Consider the following 16,618-nt stretch of genomic DNA (forward strand, 5'->3'; position numbering starts at 1 on the left):
ATGTGAGAAATCATCAGCAACAAAACCAAAAAATACGGCAATGGATACGACTGTGTATTGTGGCTTTTTCTCATTTCCTGTGAATTAGAAATCTTTAGTTCAATGAAAAAAAAGTATTATGACAGTCAGTTGAAACTTATCACCACTACCATCACCTCCTCCCCAAAGCTATCAATGCCAGACAATGCCATTTGATCATGACAAAAAGATAAAAAGAGTTTGATGACATCCAATGAATCATTCTTGACTGAAAATCAACCTCAAGAAGCAGATTTCTTAACTTGATAAAAGATATCTAGCAGCAAAATGTGGCAAATATTTTATGACAGAACAATAAAAACCCTCCCTTTCACCTGAGGAACAAGGTTAGGGTGCCTGCTATCACTGGCACTATCCGATCATGTGCTGGTAACCCCAGACAGGGCTGCAAACACAAGGAAAAGTCTTAAGAGGTGGGAAGCTGAGAAGAGGCATTTTTGCCAACAATATGGTTATCTTTGGAGAAAAGCAAGAGAATCAATTGATCGATTACTAGAACTAAGAAGGTTAGTGAGGCAGCTACATTTGAGTTCAACATGTAAAACTCAATGGCCTTCCTAAGCATTAGCAATAACCACTGAGAAAATGTAATAATGGCAAAGACTTCAGACACAACAGCAACAAAACTATTAAGCATCTAGGAAAAGAACATTACAAAAATGTACAAAGCTTTTACAAAAAACATAAATTATATTCCTGGATGGAGACAACAGATAATACTGTAAATGTAATAATAAGAAAATAACACTTAATTACATATGTATAATAGAAACATATAAATATACATATGTATATACATGAATAATATAGTATTATAATATAGTTATTATATAATTATACCAATGTTACAAATATTTTGATTTGGTCCAAATCAATTTATAAAGTTTACAAAATTCCAACAGAACACGAGCACAAATAATAAAACACAGAAGGCAGAGGAAGCAACTGTGGAGACACTGTAGAACAATGAAAGATATAAAAATTTTAAGACAGCAATTTCTTACTGGAATAGGAATACACAAATGAACCAGTAGGAGTGATGAGTGTCCAGAACAGTCCAACATCTATGATAGCTTAAGACACAATGAAGGCGGGGTGCCTGGGTGGCTCAGTTGGTTGAGCATCCAACTTCGACTCAGGTCAGGATTTCACAGATCGTGAGTTCAAGCCCTGTGTTGGGCTCTGTGATGACCGCTCAGAGCCTCGAGCCTGCTTCAGATTCTGTGTCTCCCTCTCTCTCTGACTTCCCCCAACTTGTGCTCTCTCTCTCAAAATATAAATAAACATAAAAAAACACACACAATAAAGGTAACATCTCAAGTCACTGGGGAGAGGGGGAAGAATGGGCTATAATAGTTGGCAACCCACTGAGGAAAAAAGATATCCTGCAACTCATGAAAGTAAATTCTAGATGTACTCATGATCTCAGTATAAAAGAGATGACTCTTCAATATTAAAGAGTCCATGTAGGGAAGGCCTTCTTAAGTAAGACATAATGAAAAATCATCAAGACTAATAAATTTCCCATATTAAAATTTTAAACCTGGATGAGAGAAAAAACACCTAAAACAAAGAAGACAAATTTACAGACCAGAAGAAAATAATGGGAGTATATGAGATAAAGGATTCATATATAAGATGTGTTACAACTTTTGCTTATGCATCACAGACCTAAACACTCACACCAACACCAAACATGTCCTACGTATCAATAGGAAAAAAACAAATTTTCCAGTGAGAAACAAAGAGCAAAAATAACAAAAGGAAACTGACCCAGGAGAAAACACAAATATTCTTAACCTCACAAATCATCAAGGAAATGACAAAATAATACCATAATCTTCCTCCCATTATATCAGCAAAGTTATAATATCCAGACTTGATTACACCATAGGGACAAAACCACTCTGCAGTCACTTCAGAAAAAAGAAACCTGATAGTATCTCTTACCCTGCAATCCCACTCCTTGCTATGCACTCTAGAGAAACATGAGCCCACAAACATCACTGCTTGTACAGCACATGTCAGAAAACAACCCAACAGTTCATCATAGGAGTGTTCATACAATACATAGTACACAGTCACTGAAAGCCTACACAGTGGTTAAAACAAAGGCGGTAGCTCCCCTAGGCAGTGAATACTGTATGTAAGTTCTCCGAAATGTCGTATCATGAGACACTCAAGGGGCAGAACAATGCACAGATGCTGAGATATCCTCCATTTGTGTAAAAACAAAATATAGCCACATACTTGTACAAATACACATATGCTTGTTTAAGTGTGCAATAACAGATGCAGAGGGAGACATTCTAAACTCCTAAGTATGGTTCTCTCTGGGGAGAGGAAGAATACCATAGGTGGTCAAGGGAGCATCCAGCTTTATCTGTGGTCTCTCAGTTTTGTTAAAGAATGTATATCTGTGGGGCACCCGGGTGGCCTGGTCTGTTGTGCATCCAACTTCGGCTCAGGTCATGATCTCTTTTGAACCTTGCATCAGGCTCTGGGCTGAGAGCTCAGAGCCTAGAGCCTGCTCCGGATTCTGTATCTCCCTCTTTTTCTGCCCCTCCCCTGATCACAGTCTCTCTCTCTCTCTCTCTCTCTCTCTCTCTCTTTCTCTTTCTCTCAAAAATAAATGAACATTAAAAATTTTTTTTAAAAATAAAAAAAAAGAATGTACATCTGTGCTGCACAAATCTTCAAATGTTTTGCAAAGAAAATACAATTTTGGCCTTTCTAAAATATCCTTAATCAAAAATAAATTGTCCTGAGCCAACACGGAATGCAGAAGGCTACCTTCCTCCTTGGAGAAAGGCAGTGTTAGACACAGCCCCACCCACAGGGGACACAGGGATAAGGCAAGGGATTCCCCAGGGCCCTCCCACCCAGAGGCCAGCACCTCTCTGCCCAATTCACTACGAGTAAGAGGTCAGCATAAGGAATGTCCTGGTCTTCTGCTTATTCCTTCTCCCCTCCGTCTTCATGCCTTATCCAGTCTACAAGTTCAAGAGCAAACCTGAAGCATGGGGGAAAGTTATACCATAAACACCAAATTGGCCTCTTGGGCTGCAGCCTCTATAGCCCATCCCTCAACACGCACCAGCACATTTACTCTCTTGCTAGGCAGGGACCACCATGATCCTTCTTCCCCAGAGGGACAAGCCAAGGCTCCAAGAGGAAGTGTGGCTGAGACGAGGTCACAAGTCACTGAGGGATCATGGCCCAGGCCCTGACCACTCCTGTGCTGTCCAGTCCTTCCCACTGCCTCTTCACTCCCAAACCACAGCTTCTTTTTAATATTGTTTAGTTTACTTTTATTTATTTTGAGAAAGAGAGAGAGGGGGAGAAAGAGAATTCCAAGCAGTCTCCACACTGTCAGCGCAGACCCCAGCATGGGGGCTCAATCCCTTGAACCATGATATCATGACCTGAGCCAAAATCAAGAGTTAGACGCTCAACTGACTGAACCACCCAGGCGCCTCACTTCTTTTTATTAATGACATAGATAGATTGACACTTTTATACTCTATCCTGCCACTCCTGGCCTCCACTGTTCTCCCAGCAGGAAGGAGAGGGAGAACTGGCCTCACCAGAGCCCAAGGGCCCAACTCTCTGGCCTCAATTGACGCTTCCCTCACAGGTCCCTCTACCTCCCCCCACCCCCACATCCCTTAGCCAGGGGCTGCTCCCTGGCCACATCTGCCTCAGATTGGCCCCTCCTGTATCCCACTCTTCATAGGTGGGCTGACCTCCTTTCTTTCCACATTTCCTGTTGTAACCGGACAGATACCTTTGGCAGATGGACTGCCCAGCCTCCCTGAGATGTGAGCTTATCTTTCCCACCCATGGGTTCCTTAAACTTAAAGCACTAAACAGCCCCACTCTGCAATCTGCCAAAGGTGCAGAAAGACAGAATGTCATATGGAAGCACAGTCTCCTAGGTACCCAGTGCATTAAAAGGCCCTAGAGTGGTTTCAACACATGGTTATTATGCCAGCTCTGAAAAGAACCAGCATTGCCACCCAGATGGCATCCAGCTAAGGAGGGGATCTTGGCTCTGGCTAAACATTGGGATTACTGGTGAATTCAAATCTATGTCTCCATGTATATATCTCTATCTAACAATCTATCAATACCCAGACCCCAATCCAAGAGATCTTGATCCTACTGGCCTGGGACAATCCCCCAGGACTGGTACTTTTTAATGCTTCCCAGGTGATGGATGGGTAGCCACAGCTGCAAACAGATTCCAATCCACTTTTGGGGCTTTGCTCCTAAATGTGACTGATCCAGGATCACAGACTGGGGAGCAAGCCCTCACACAGGAAAAGGAAAATTCTGATTCAGTGAGTGCAAGGAAACCAAAGGAAACAGTGATAATATAGGAAACAGGAGAAACTGTCAAAAATAAACAAAGTAGTAATTAATATCTTCAACAAATGTACGAAGATACCACTCCCCAAACAGGAAAGTGGAGCTTAAAAAAAACAAAAACAAAAACAAAAACAAAAAAAAAAAAACAAACACAGAGAGAGAGAGATGACAGACTAGAAAGAGCTCCTAGAAATTAAAACCAGAAGAAAGTAGAAACATTATAGGAATTCAAAGATAAAGTCAGAAATATCCTAAAAAGCACAATAGAAAGGAGACGGAAAAATACAAAAATACAAAAGATAAGAAAAGCATATAGGACGAAATCCAGAGGTCCAACGTCAGATAAATGGGAATCCCAGAAAGAGAAAAAATAGAGAAGGAAATTATCAAGGAGAAAATAAAAGAATGTTTCCCAGAGCTGAACAGAGTGCTGGGCGAATCTGCTCTGGGTTCTGATCTTCTCTCCAGCACAACCAATGAGATGCACCAGCTCGAGGAGCAAAAGCGTCAAACTCTGAAGCTTCTCGTGTGTATCCCCCCTGCGCAAACAAACCACTGAAACAGTTTGTATCAGGACCCAACTCTCCCTCCTCAAAAGCTCTGTATATAGCTCCTGGCACATGAATGCTTCTGGTCATCACAATAATTCTGTGCAAGTAGAAGGGGCAGGGGAGGAAATCGAGACTCTGACCTGCAAATGACCTGTCTAAGGTCACACACCACTGGTGTCTCTGCCTCCCAGCCCACAGCTCCGCCTTCAGTTCTTGCTATGCCCTTGTCCCTCACGTACCTGACTCACGATCTGTCCCTTGGGTGCAGACATCACAGAACAAGCAAGTATTCCAAACAGTGGGTGGATCTTCCTGAACTTGCCTGATGACTCCTTTTTTTAAAAAGAAAAAAATGTATTCTCTCAACTAAGGAAGGATTTTCTTCTTCCTGACATGATAATAAACTCCACCACTAACAACACTGTCCAGGACCTGGGTCCTGAGAGATTTCTATCTGCCCTTCTCCTCCTTACCATCTGCCAGCAAACCAAACTGGTGAGTGTAGATCCTGGGGTGGCAGCCAGGCACAGGACAGGGGAGGTGCTACCCACGAGCAGTTGACATTGTCACCCCAGAACAGCTGGGGGCATCCTCTATCTTTTTAAAAAAATTTTTTTTAAATGTTTATTTATTTTTGAGAGAGAGACAGAGCGAGAGTGGGGGAGGGGCAGAGAGAGAGGGAGACACAGAATCTGAAGCAGGCTCCAGGCTCTGAGCTGTCAGCACAGAGCCCCACATGGGACTCAAACTCACAAACCATGAGATCATGACCTGAGCCGAAGTCGGGCACTTAACCAACTGAGCCACCCAGGCACTCATCTTCTTTCTTTTAAAACAAGAAAAGTTCTTCTGGGGTCCCTGAGTGGCTTAGTTGGTTAAGCGTTCAACTATGGCTTAGGTCATGATCTCACAGTTTGTGAGATCAAGCCCCACATCAGGCTCTCTGCTGTCAGCACAGAGACCACTCTGGATCCTCTGTCCTCCTCTCTCTGCCCCTCTCCAGCTCATGCTCACACACTCTCTCTCTCAAAAATAAACAAACATTTAAACAAAACAGGAATATTTATTCTATTAAAGATGCTGTAAAAGACATAAATGAGGGAACCCAGACACTCATTTTACAGGGTCCTCATGTACCATAATTGCCCTCGATGGCGTCTACTTGGCAGATCCCCAAGTGCATACCTCTTCTATTCTCTCTCTGATTAGAAACAGACATTCTGGACAAGCAGTATAGATCGCGTTCTTCTCCCTTAGCAACAGTAACAGTCACATAAACACCAGCAAGATAGACAGGTACAGATCCTCAATACCAGACGTGACTTAGTTTCATTTTTTATGCAACCTCCTTGAAAGCCAAGGGACTCCTTGGTAGTCCCTATCCAAGACCCTTCTTATAGACTGAGCAGGGCAAAAGAGGAACAGAATTACTTTTGATGGTGATTTTGGAGGAAATATGGGAAAGAAGACAGGTGAGAAAGACCAACTACAGGAAAGCACCATGTCAACGTTTGTAAGAGTCAAATGATGACAGGGCAATCTGCAGATGGGTGATCTCAAATCTGATTCTAATCAAAATTTTAGGACAGCTGTTCAATAAAACTTTCTGTAATGTTAGAAGTGTTTTACCTGCACTGCCCAATACTGTAGGCTTTGAGCACTTGAAATATGGGTAGTTTGGCTGAGAAGCTTAAGTTTTAACTTGCTTAATTTTAATTAATTAAAATAAATATAAATTGCCATGTGTGTCTAGTGGCAGCCGTAATGGACAGTGAAGTTCTAAAATGAACTTATTAATGGGTTGGATTGTGATCACCTTTAAGAAGAGTAGCCATACAAGAGCAAACCATGAGGTTGTAAAATAACTCCCATTCTCTTTCTGATAGAGTACATACAGAGGTGCGTGAAGGAGATCCTGAAAAGAGAATGCATCTGGATTTCAACAAGATACATGCCAGGTCCTTCCCAACATTCTTGAGAATTATGTTGAACTGGATGTGACACAATGAGATGGATTTGTGTCTAATTGAATGATCATACTAAAATGGCATCAATTTGTGGATAACTCAATCTGTGCAGACTTTGCCAATGATTTGGTTGTGTTCCATCGTGGGTGATAAATAAGGAAGACAGCTGCTCTTCAGAACTACAGAATACACAAAACTGGAGGAGTGGGGAAATACAGATGTATTTGCCTAAATGTAGGGATTACGAGGCAAGCTTAGCCAGAGCATGCATGGAAGACCTTACACACCCTGTTTGATCTAGTTAAAGGGATGTTTTAATATGAGTCACAGACTTCATCTCTAATGTGATGTTCATACACAAATCCATCCTTAACCATATAAAGAGGCTTAATTTCTTTAAGGTCTAACCAAAAATTTGCATCAGTAATTGCACTGTTCCTAGGTACCTAAGATCAAAGACCCCACTTTGCACAGCCCTCTCCATCTGTTCCTTGCATCAGAAACTTTTATGATGAAGGCTATCTCCTTCCAGGATCATTATTTTTCCCCTTACCTTAAAGAGAAGTCAGAAGACAATTCTTTTTCATAGCCCTTGAGACTAAGGGTGTAAAGAAGGATACATTCTCCTACACGACATATAAAATATGTATTACTTAGGCTACTTGATGACTGAGAGCAAAGTGCTAGGTCTTCAAATATTATGAGGTACCATTAACCATGATGTAGTGTAGAAAGCAAAAAATGTTATGCCTGATGAATCCTACTTCTGGCACCAGCTTGTGCCAGACTAATCCTTCCACCAAGAACAACCAGAGCTCTTGATGACTTTTTAAAAATCTCTATGGAAGCATCAGAGATCTGCCAAGGCGACTAGAACTTGAGGGGCTGAGATCCTGACAGCCAAGAAAATATAACTGAAATAAGCCCAGCACTTTGTGTGGCTTCCTTCCAAGGCATTTGATGATCTGTAATTGGTAGGAGCCAAGAGGTTTAAAAACCAAGCAAAAAGCAGTGGTTAAGAAGCAACAGAACTAAGCAGAACTTTTGGCAGTTTTATGAGGCTAGGGATATAAGAAACTATAGTTCCAAGCTCCTAATGCAGTAAGAACCTGAGAAGCTAAACTCCCGGAAAGAAGGGGGAACAGAAAAATGAGTCTGATATTTGGATATGTTAGGAAAGAGTGAAAGGTAAAACGATCTGAATGACAGAATAAATAACACAATACTGGGTTATAATCCAAAGTATAAAATAAATATCCGCAAATCCATACAGACATAAATAATGAGTGTATCAATAAATGAGGGAGAAGGGACAAATCTGTACACAAAAATTCCATATAATTTGTTAGCTACTGCCCCCTCATGGAGATGAAACATAACTTCCATGTGATGTAGGTGAATATCAAGGATGTGTTATGTACCCTCGATTTGATATGATAGGAACAGTGCTCTTCTCTATATAGTCTATTGACCAAGAGCCTGTAACTCCTGTATAAACATCAGAAAAAAAATTAGACAAACCTAAATTGTAGCATATTCTATAAAATACCTGAGAAATACTCCTCAAAGCTGTCAAGGTCATCAGAAACAAGGGAAGTCTAAGAAGCTATAACAATCTAAAATTGTTTAAAGAGACATGAAGATTAAATGTAATATGGATGCCTGGAACAAAAAAAAAGGATATGAGGTAAAGAATAAAAAAATAAAAAATGGAAGATGCACTCTAGTTAATTATGATGTATTCAGACATGTTTATTACTTGCAAGAAATGTACCATGCTAATTTAAGATGTTAATAATAGGGAAAAGTGGGTGTAGGATATATGAGAACTCTTCTACTATCTATTTGACTTCTCTGTAAATCTAAACAGTAAAAAATATTTTAAAGAAAGTTGTTGGTGTAGTTATATTGATAGACAAAGCCAACTTTAGGAAAAGATGCATTTCTAAATAAAAAAAAAAAAGAAATAATTCATAATTAAACATAGGGCAATCTGCTAGGAATAAAATCTAAATTTAAATTCTAAATTTAAAGTCTAAATTTATATGTATTTAGATTTATGCTCTCAAAATGTATAAAGGGGAAAACTGACAGAACTATAAAAAGACAAATCTAACATCACAGTGAAATATTTTAACATATTTCTCCCAGTAAATGATATAACAAGCAGAAAAGAATCAGAATGGAAATAGACATGTACACCATAATTACCAAAATTTTCCTCACTGATATATGTAAATTACTGTACCAAGAAACTACATACAAGTGCACAGAGGTAATTTTATCAAAATTAATCATATGGTAGGCAAATCTAAAATGAGTCTAAATAAATTTTGAAATGTTAAAAATCATAAAAGATGTATTTCTGACTATAGTATAATTAAGCAAGGAATAAACAACAAAAATACGACTAGAAAATATGCAGACATTTGGATATGACCACTTTGAAATAACTCACATATCAAAAAAGAAAATAATCATAAAATTTAAAAACACTCAAAGAGAGGTGCCTGAGTGGCTCAGTCGGTTAACTGTCCGACTTCAGCTCAGGTCATGATCTCACAGTTCGTGGGTTCGAGCCCTGCATCAGGCTCTGTGCTGACAGCTAGCTCAGAACCTGGAGACTGTTTCAGAATCTGTCTCCCTCTCTTTCTGACCCTCCTCTGCTCATGCTGTCTCTCTCTCTCTCAAAAATAAATAAAACAGTTAAAAAAAATTTTAAAACATTTGAAGAGATTAATAACGAAAATACAACATATCAAAAAAATGATGGGGTGCCTGGATGGCTCAGTCAGTTAAGTGTCTGACTTTTGATTTCAACTCAGGTCATGATCTCACAGTCATGAGATCAAGCCCCACATCAGGCTCCACGGGAGACGTGGAACCTGCTTAAGATTCTCCCTGCCCCTCCCCCACTCTCATGCATGTGCAGTCTTTCAAAAACATAAAAAAATGAATAAAAATAAAAGTATTTTTTAAAAACAGTGTTGCATACTCATATTCTAGCTGCACTATTCACAACAGCCCAAAGGTGGAAGCAACCCAAATGTCCATCAATGGATGAATAAAGAAAACATGACATAAACATACAATGGAATATTATGGAAGTGGAAGGAAATTCTAACATATGCTACAGCATGGATGAAACTTGAAGACACTATGGTAACCTAAAAAAGCCAGGTGTAAAGACAAATACTGTATGGTTCCATTTATGTAAGGCACCTAGAGTAGTCACATTCATGGAGACAGAAAGTAGAATGGGGGTTGCCAGGGGGGCTGGGGGCAAAGGAAAAGAGAAGTTACTGTTTAATGCGTACAGAGTTCCACATCTGCAGGATGAAAAGGTCCTGGAGATAAGTTTTACAACAATGTGAATATAGTTAACACCCCTGAACTATACACTTAAGCTAGGCAAATTTCACATTTTTTACCCATAATAATTAAAAGTAATAGGTTACAGCTAAAGCAGGCCTACAAGGAAATTTATAACTTTAAATTTATTAGAAAATTAAAAAGCCTGCAAAAATAATCTAGATATCTATTTACTTTCAATTATTTTGAAAAGAACAGAAAATTAAGCCCCAAATAAAGTTGAAGGAAATAATCAGTATGGAGGCAGAAAAAAACTGCAAGAGAAAGCAAATATATAATAGGGGAAAAAGCAATAAACCCAAATACTGTTCTTAGGAAGGATATTAAATTTATAAATCCCCAGCATGATAAAAGTGGGACTAGGAGATAGGAAGGGGGAGCATGCACAAATTACAAAATAAGAAATGAACAGGTAGATATCATTTGTAAAAGATAATAATGGACATAATAAATGACTTAACACAAATAACTGTCATAGTTTTTATGATATGCACAGCTTCCTGAAACACAACTTAGCAAAACTGACACCAGAAGAAAAAGTATCCAATGGTCCTATATCTACTAAAGAAACTGAATCTGTAATCTGCAATTAAACTTCTCAAATAATTTCCAACTTCAGTGGCTTCCCAACTCTTCCAAACAGGAAGAGAAAGGAAGGAAGGAAGGAAGGAAGGAAGGAAGGAAGGAAGGAAGGAAGGAAGGAAGGAAGGAAGGAAGGAAGGAAGGAAGGAAGGAAGGAGGGAGGGAGGGAGGGAAAGAGAGAGAGAGAGAGAGAGAGGAAAGGAGGGAAAGGGAAACACCAATATTGCCCAAAATCTTCTAGGGAACATAAAAAGAGGAATACTGCCCAATTCACTTTATAAAATCATCACTACTTTGATACCAAAACCTGGCCTTGATATTATACAAAAATAAAAGTATAGGTAAACCACTGTTAAACACAGTTGCAAAAAGAACTACTAAAAAGTATTAACTCAACATAAAAACTATATCATATCAGAAATCAGTTGGATATAGTCCAGAAATGCAAGGTTAGTTTAATATTCAGAAATCAATCATATAATTCACATTAATTAAAGGGAAAATAGTCTATAATTATTTAATTATATGCAGAAAAAATATTTGATAAAACTCAACCCCCACTCATGATAAAGCTGTAGCTAACTAGAAATAAAAGGGAAATTTTTTACTCTTATAAATAGTATTCACACACAAAAAAATGAGAGCAAGCAGCTTAATTCAAAGCAAAATACTGAAAGATTTTCCCCCAAGAGGGAAATTATTGAACTGGGGTTTGCAATCAGTGCAAAAAGGAAAAAAACAACTTTCATTATTCATAGACAACATGATTATGCATGCAGACGATCTAAAAGATCTTACAAATAAACTATCATAGCCAATAAATGAATTTAACAAGGTTGCTAAATATAAGGAAAACATATAAGAAACAATCACATTTACACATACCCATGAAAACCACTTATAATATAGAATTTAAAAAAAAAACCACTTATGATAACAATAGCAACAGCAAACAACACAATATCCAAACACCTTGGAAAAAATCTAACAGAAGATGTTATACATACAAAACCATAAAATATATCAAGAAAACCTACATTAAGTCCAAAGAGAAAGAAGTTAGATGTTCATGGGTTGGAAGACAATATCATAAAGACTCTCTCTTATTGGATCTATTATTTAAAGGACTCTCATCAAAACCTCAGTAGGATTTTATGAGCAAGTGTTTATACCGAAATTGACAGAATGATTCTAAATTTTATATGGAAATGCAAAAGGCCAAATATATCAAGATACTCTTGAGGAGTAAAACCGAAGGACTTAAAACTAGCTGAAGTAAATACTTATTATGAAATCACACTAATTAAGATATTGTAGTATTGGTGGTATTGATACAAGGATAGACAAACTGACCAGCGGAATTGAACAGAGTCGCACACATACACTAATTTGTAACACTGCAGTGTGTTGTGCAGTGTCTCGAGGGTGGGGTCTACCTCCCAACACAAACTTGGTTTGGATGTTGAGATTGGTAATACCACCAGTATCAAGAGGGTATAAAGAAATTAATTATTCACATATTGGTCTTTCTGGGGAGAACATGGTGGGCACAAAAGCCAATCCGAAGATGTCTTGAGCAGCAGCCATAGTGGTTGAGGGTGAGGCCACGGAAGAGTGTGCATGCAGTGGCTAGGACTTGTATGGTCTAAACTCTCCACCACTACTACTCAAGGTTATATGCAAGCTTTCTTACCCAGATATGTAGCAGAAGGAAAAGCAGGAAGTAGGGTTTGAAAACTACCAGCAGTCAAACACCAAGAAATGCAATGAGGCCTTTATTACAGAGTGCACAGGGGTAATAAATGGTGCTGGCTCAACTAGACACCCACTGGAAGAAAAATGAATCTTGACATCGACCTCACGCCATATTAAAAAATCAACTCCAAGTGGACTATAGATCTAAAAATGAAAGTTCAAACAATAAAACTTCCAGAAGGAGGAGAATATTTTTATGTTCTTGGGGTATGCATAAATTTCCTAAAAAGGGCACAAGAAGCAATTATCTTAAAGGAAAAGATTCATAAGTAGGCTTCTCTTCACCAAAAAAATACCACTAAAAGTGATAAAGGAAGAGTGTAAGGAAACATATGCAACTGTATTCATCTAACAAAGTTATCAGATACCGAACATATACAGAAATCCTACAAAGCACAAAGAGAGAGAAAATCCAGCAGAAAAATGAGGAAAATACTTGCATAGGAACTTCACAGAAGAAGATCCACAAAAGGACAATGAAAAAAAAAAAAAAGATACCCAACATCAGCAGTCTTCAGCAAAATGCAAACTAGAACCACAGGATCCCACTCTGGGATCAACATTGAATCAACATTGAAATGACTGGCAACACATCTGGATGTGGAACAACTAAAAGTCTTCTACTTGTGGAGGATGGGGGGGGAGGGATTTGTTACAACAACTTCAGAAAGCTGATTGGGAGTATTCACTGAAATATAAATATGCCCTTGCCCTATGATCCACCAATTCCATCCCTACACATACACTCAATGGAAATTCAATCACATGTGCACCACATGTATAAGAATGTTCCCAGTATCAATAATGACCAAAAAACTGGAAAAGATCCAAATTTCCATCAAAGTTGAATGGGCAGGGGCACCTGGGTGGCTCAGTCAGTTAAGTGTCCGACTTCGGCTCAGGTCATGATCTCATGGTTCGTGGGTTCGAGCCCCGCGTCGGGCTCTGTGCTGACAGCTATTTCAGAGCCTGGAGCCTGTTTTGGATTCTGTATCTCCCTCTCTCTCTGACCCTCCCCTGCTAGCACTGTCTCTCTCTCTCACTCAGAAATAAATAAAAACATTAAAAAATTTAAAAAACAAAGTTGAATGGGTAAATTCTAGTATATGTACATAATGTACAACTACCGCACAGTAAAAAAAACAAAAACAAAAACAATGAACCACTGCCCCATTCAACCCCCAGTATGATTCTCAGTGAAAGAAGATACGACAAAAGAGTACATGCTGTAGAAATTCATTTATAACAAATGCCAAAATTAGCAGTAACAGTGTCTGGTAACAGGATTTTGGTTATTTTGGGGTCAGGGAGGATGTGGTTGGGAGAGAAGGCTGGTGAGGGCATTCCTGGGTTCTGGTGATGCTTTATTTCTTCATCTGGGTAATAGTTTACATGAATGTGTTCACTTTGAAAAAATTATGACAATAAACACTTAGGATTTTTATACTTTTCTGCTTGCGTTACACCTCAATTTCAAAAGCATATTTGGGGACACCTGGGTGGCTCACAAGGTTGAGTGTCTAACTCTTGATTTCAACTCAGGTCATGATCCCGGGGTCGTGGGATCGAGCCCTGCATCAGGCTCTGCACTGAAGATTCTCTCTCTTTCTCCCTCTCTTTCCCACCCTCTGCTCATACTCTCCCACTCTCCCTCTCAAAAAAAAATGAAGGGGTGCGTGGGTGGTTCAGTTGGTTAAGCTCAGGTCATGATCTCAGGGTCTGTGGGTTCAAGCTCCATGTCAGGCTCTGTGCTGACAGCTCGGAGCCTGGAGCCTGCTTCAGATTCTGTGTCTCCCTCCCTCTCTGCTCCTCCCCAGCTCATGCTGTTTCTCCCTCTCAAAAATAAAATAAACAATTAAAACTTTTTTAATTGAAAAGAATTAAAAAATAAAAAGTATATTTGGAAAAAAGAGCATAGTATGGTCTATACTGCTGGTCTTGCACACTATGCAATTAACAACTGCGGTTTTGAAAAAGTGAGTCTCCAGAGTCTCCTTTTGCTTTCTGTCACTTTGTTAGTAAGTCTAAGTGGTTATTATGGGGTGTGGACTGTGATAGAGAAGGAAGGGGGAATGCAACTCAGAGGAGACTAGAGAAGCCACTATATTATGGGCAAAGGCTCACTTTATTTAAAGTTTTCCTTCAGATTCCATTCTCAGCTAGGGTTCCACTGTCACAGCACTATAAACACTGCCCTCATTTCTGAGAGTCCGGCTTCCTGGAGCCTCCTCTATGATGCCTTGGTGCACTATGGGGTCAAGGGCACCTGGGGATGGTCCCCAGGCTAGACTTTCTTCTAATCGTCCAGCATCTGGAAGGAAAATCCAGCCTGCTTCCCCTACACAAACCCCCACAGCCCCACACACATTCAAAGACTCACTCACATCACTCTCACACACAGACACACAGACTTATACACACAGACACATAGACTCAGACACACTCACAGATGCACATACTCTCGAACACAAAGACACACACACACAGACACATGCACAGACTTATACATACTCACACACACACACACACAGACTCATACACATACACTCACACATAGACTCATATACACTCACACACACATACACACACTTTGTCCTAACAAAACCACTGGAGAGAACAGCTTACCATCTGGGCCAGACTAGACAAAGGACAGAGACACGATCACGATGATATCTGAAGCAGAGTAACAGGAGAGAAGAGAGACTGGACACCAAGTCCCTGATCATGGGAAGGCAGAAACTCAGAGGTGTGAAGAATAACTGTAGGTAGAGTCTATATGTTTTAAGTGTCTCGGTGACTGACCTTGTGCTTTTAATAACAACCTTCAAGAACATGGTGCTGTGTTCCTTCTGTTTTTTAAAATGTGCTAAAATAGGGTGGCTCAGTTGGTTAAGTGTCTGACCTCAGCTTAGGTCATGATTTCATGGTTCGCAGGTTCAAGCGCCACGTCAGGCTCTATGCTGACAGCTCAGAGCCTGGAGCCTGCTTCAGATTCCGTGTCTCCCTCTCTCTCTGTCCCTCCCCAACTCACACTGTTTTTCTCTCTCTCTCAAAAATAAACATAAAATTAAGAGGAACTTAACAGAGGACCACGGAGGAGAAGAAGGGGAAAAATAGTTGGGGAGAGAGAGGGAGGCAAACCATGAGAGACTCATGAATGCCAAGAACAAACTGAGGGCTGATGGGGGTGGGGGAAAGGGGAAGGGGGGTGATGGGCATGGAGGAGGGCACTTGTTGGGATGAGCACTGGGTGTTATATGGAAGCCAACTTGATAATAAACTAAGAAAAAAATAAACATAAAAAATGAAAACGTGCTAAAATAAACATAATGGAAAATTTACCATCTAGACCATTTTTAGGTGTACAATTCAGTGGCATTAATCACATTCACGCTGTTGTGTGCCCATCCATTCCCAGAACTCTTTTCTCTGGCAAAACTGAACTCTTTACCCATTAAACTCCCCATTCCTCCTCCCCAGGGCTTTTGTTGGATGAGAAAACAAAGCAGCATGGGGTCACAAAGCAACTTTCCTATCAGATTAGGGCTGGGCTCAGAGGCCATTGGGTGTCCTCCCCCTACCCTAGAGGCAGTAACTGCAGGAGGCAGGCAGGTGCCTCTAAGTCTGCAGGGGAGGGTGGGGAGAGATGTGCTACATGTTTCATTCGCTATGTTGTGTCCCACAGCACCCAGCTCAGTTGCATGCTGTTCGGCCATGCCTAAGATATCCTGTTTTAAGCCTATCTTCTCTGTAAAACAGAACCATGACATCCACTTACAGAGTTTAAGGAGCTCTGATTCAGCCTGATTCTACCTCTGTCTGGTGCACAACTGTGCTCAATAAAAGAATGCTATGGTTTTATACCTCTGGATTCGAGGTGTAGGGAAAAGGAGTACAATGATAGAAGAAGTAAAATCATCTACATGGTGCCTTCCACCCAAGGGGCTGCCCAGCGCAAATATGCAACCTTACAAAGAAACA

At 39.9% G+C, this 16,618-nt stretch overlaps 1 protein-coding gene across 4 annotated transcripts in view; it reads right to left on the reverse strand.

Moving 5' to 3' along the window:
• APBA2 (amyloid beta precursor protein binding family A member 2) overlaps positions 1 to 16,618 on the reverse strand; it is a 262,791-nt gene that overhangs the window by 93,554 nt on the left and 152,619 nt on the right. The gene's annotated exons all lie outside the window — the stretch shown is intronic.

This window comes from Hyaena hyaena, unplaced genomic scaffold (genome assembly GCF_003009895.1).
Source record: "Hyaena hyaena isolate Hyena2069 unplaced genomic scaffold, ASM300989v1 scaffold_670, whole genome shotgun sequence".
Taxonomy (NCBI): Eukaryota; Metazoa; Chordata; class Mammalia; order Carnivora; family Hyaenidae; genus Hyaena; species Hyaena hyaena.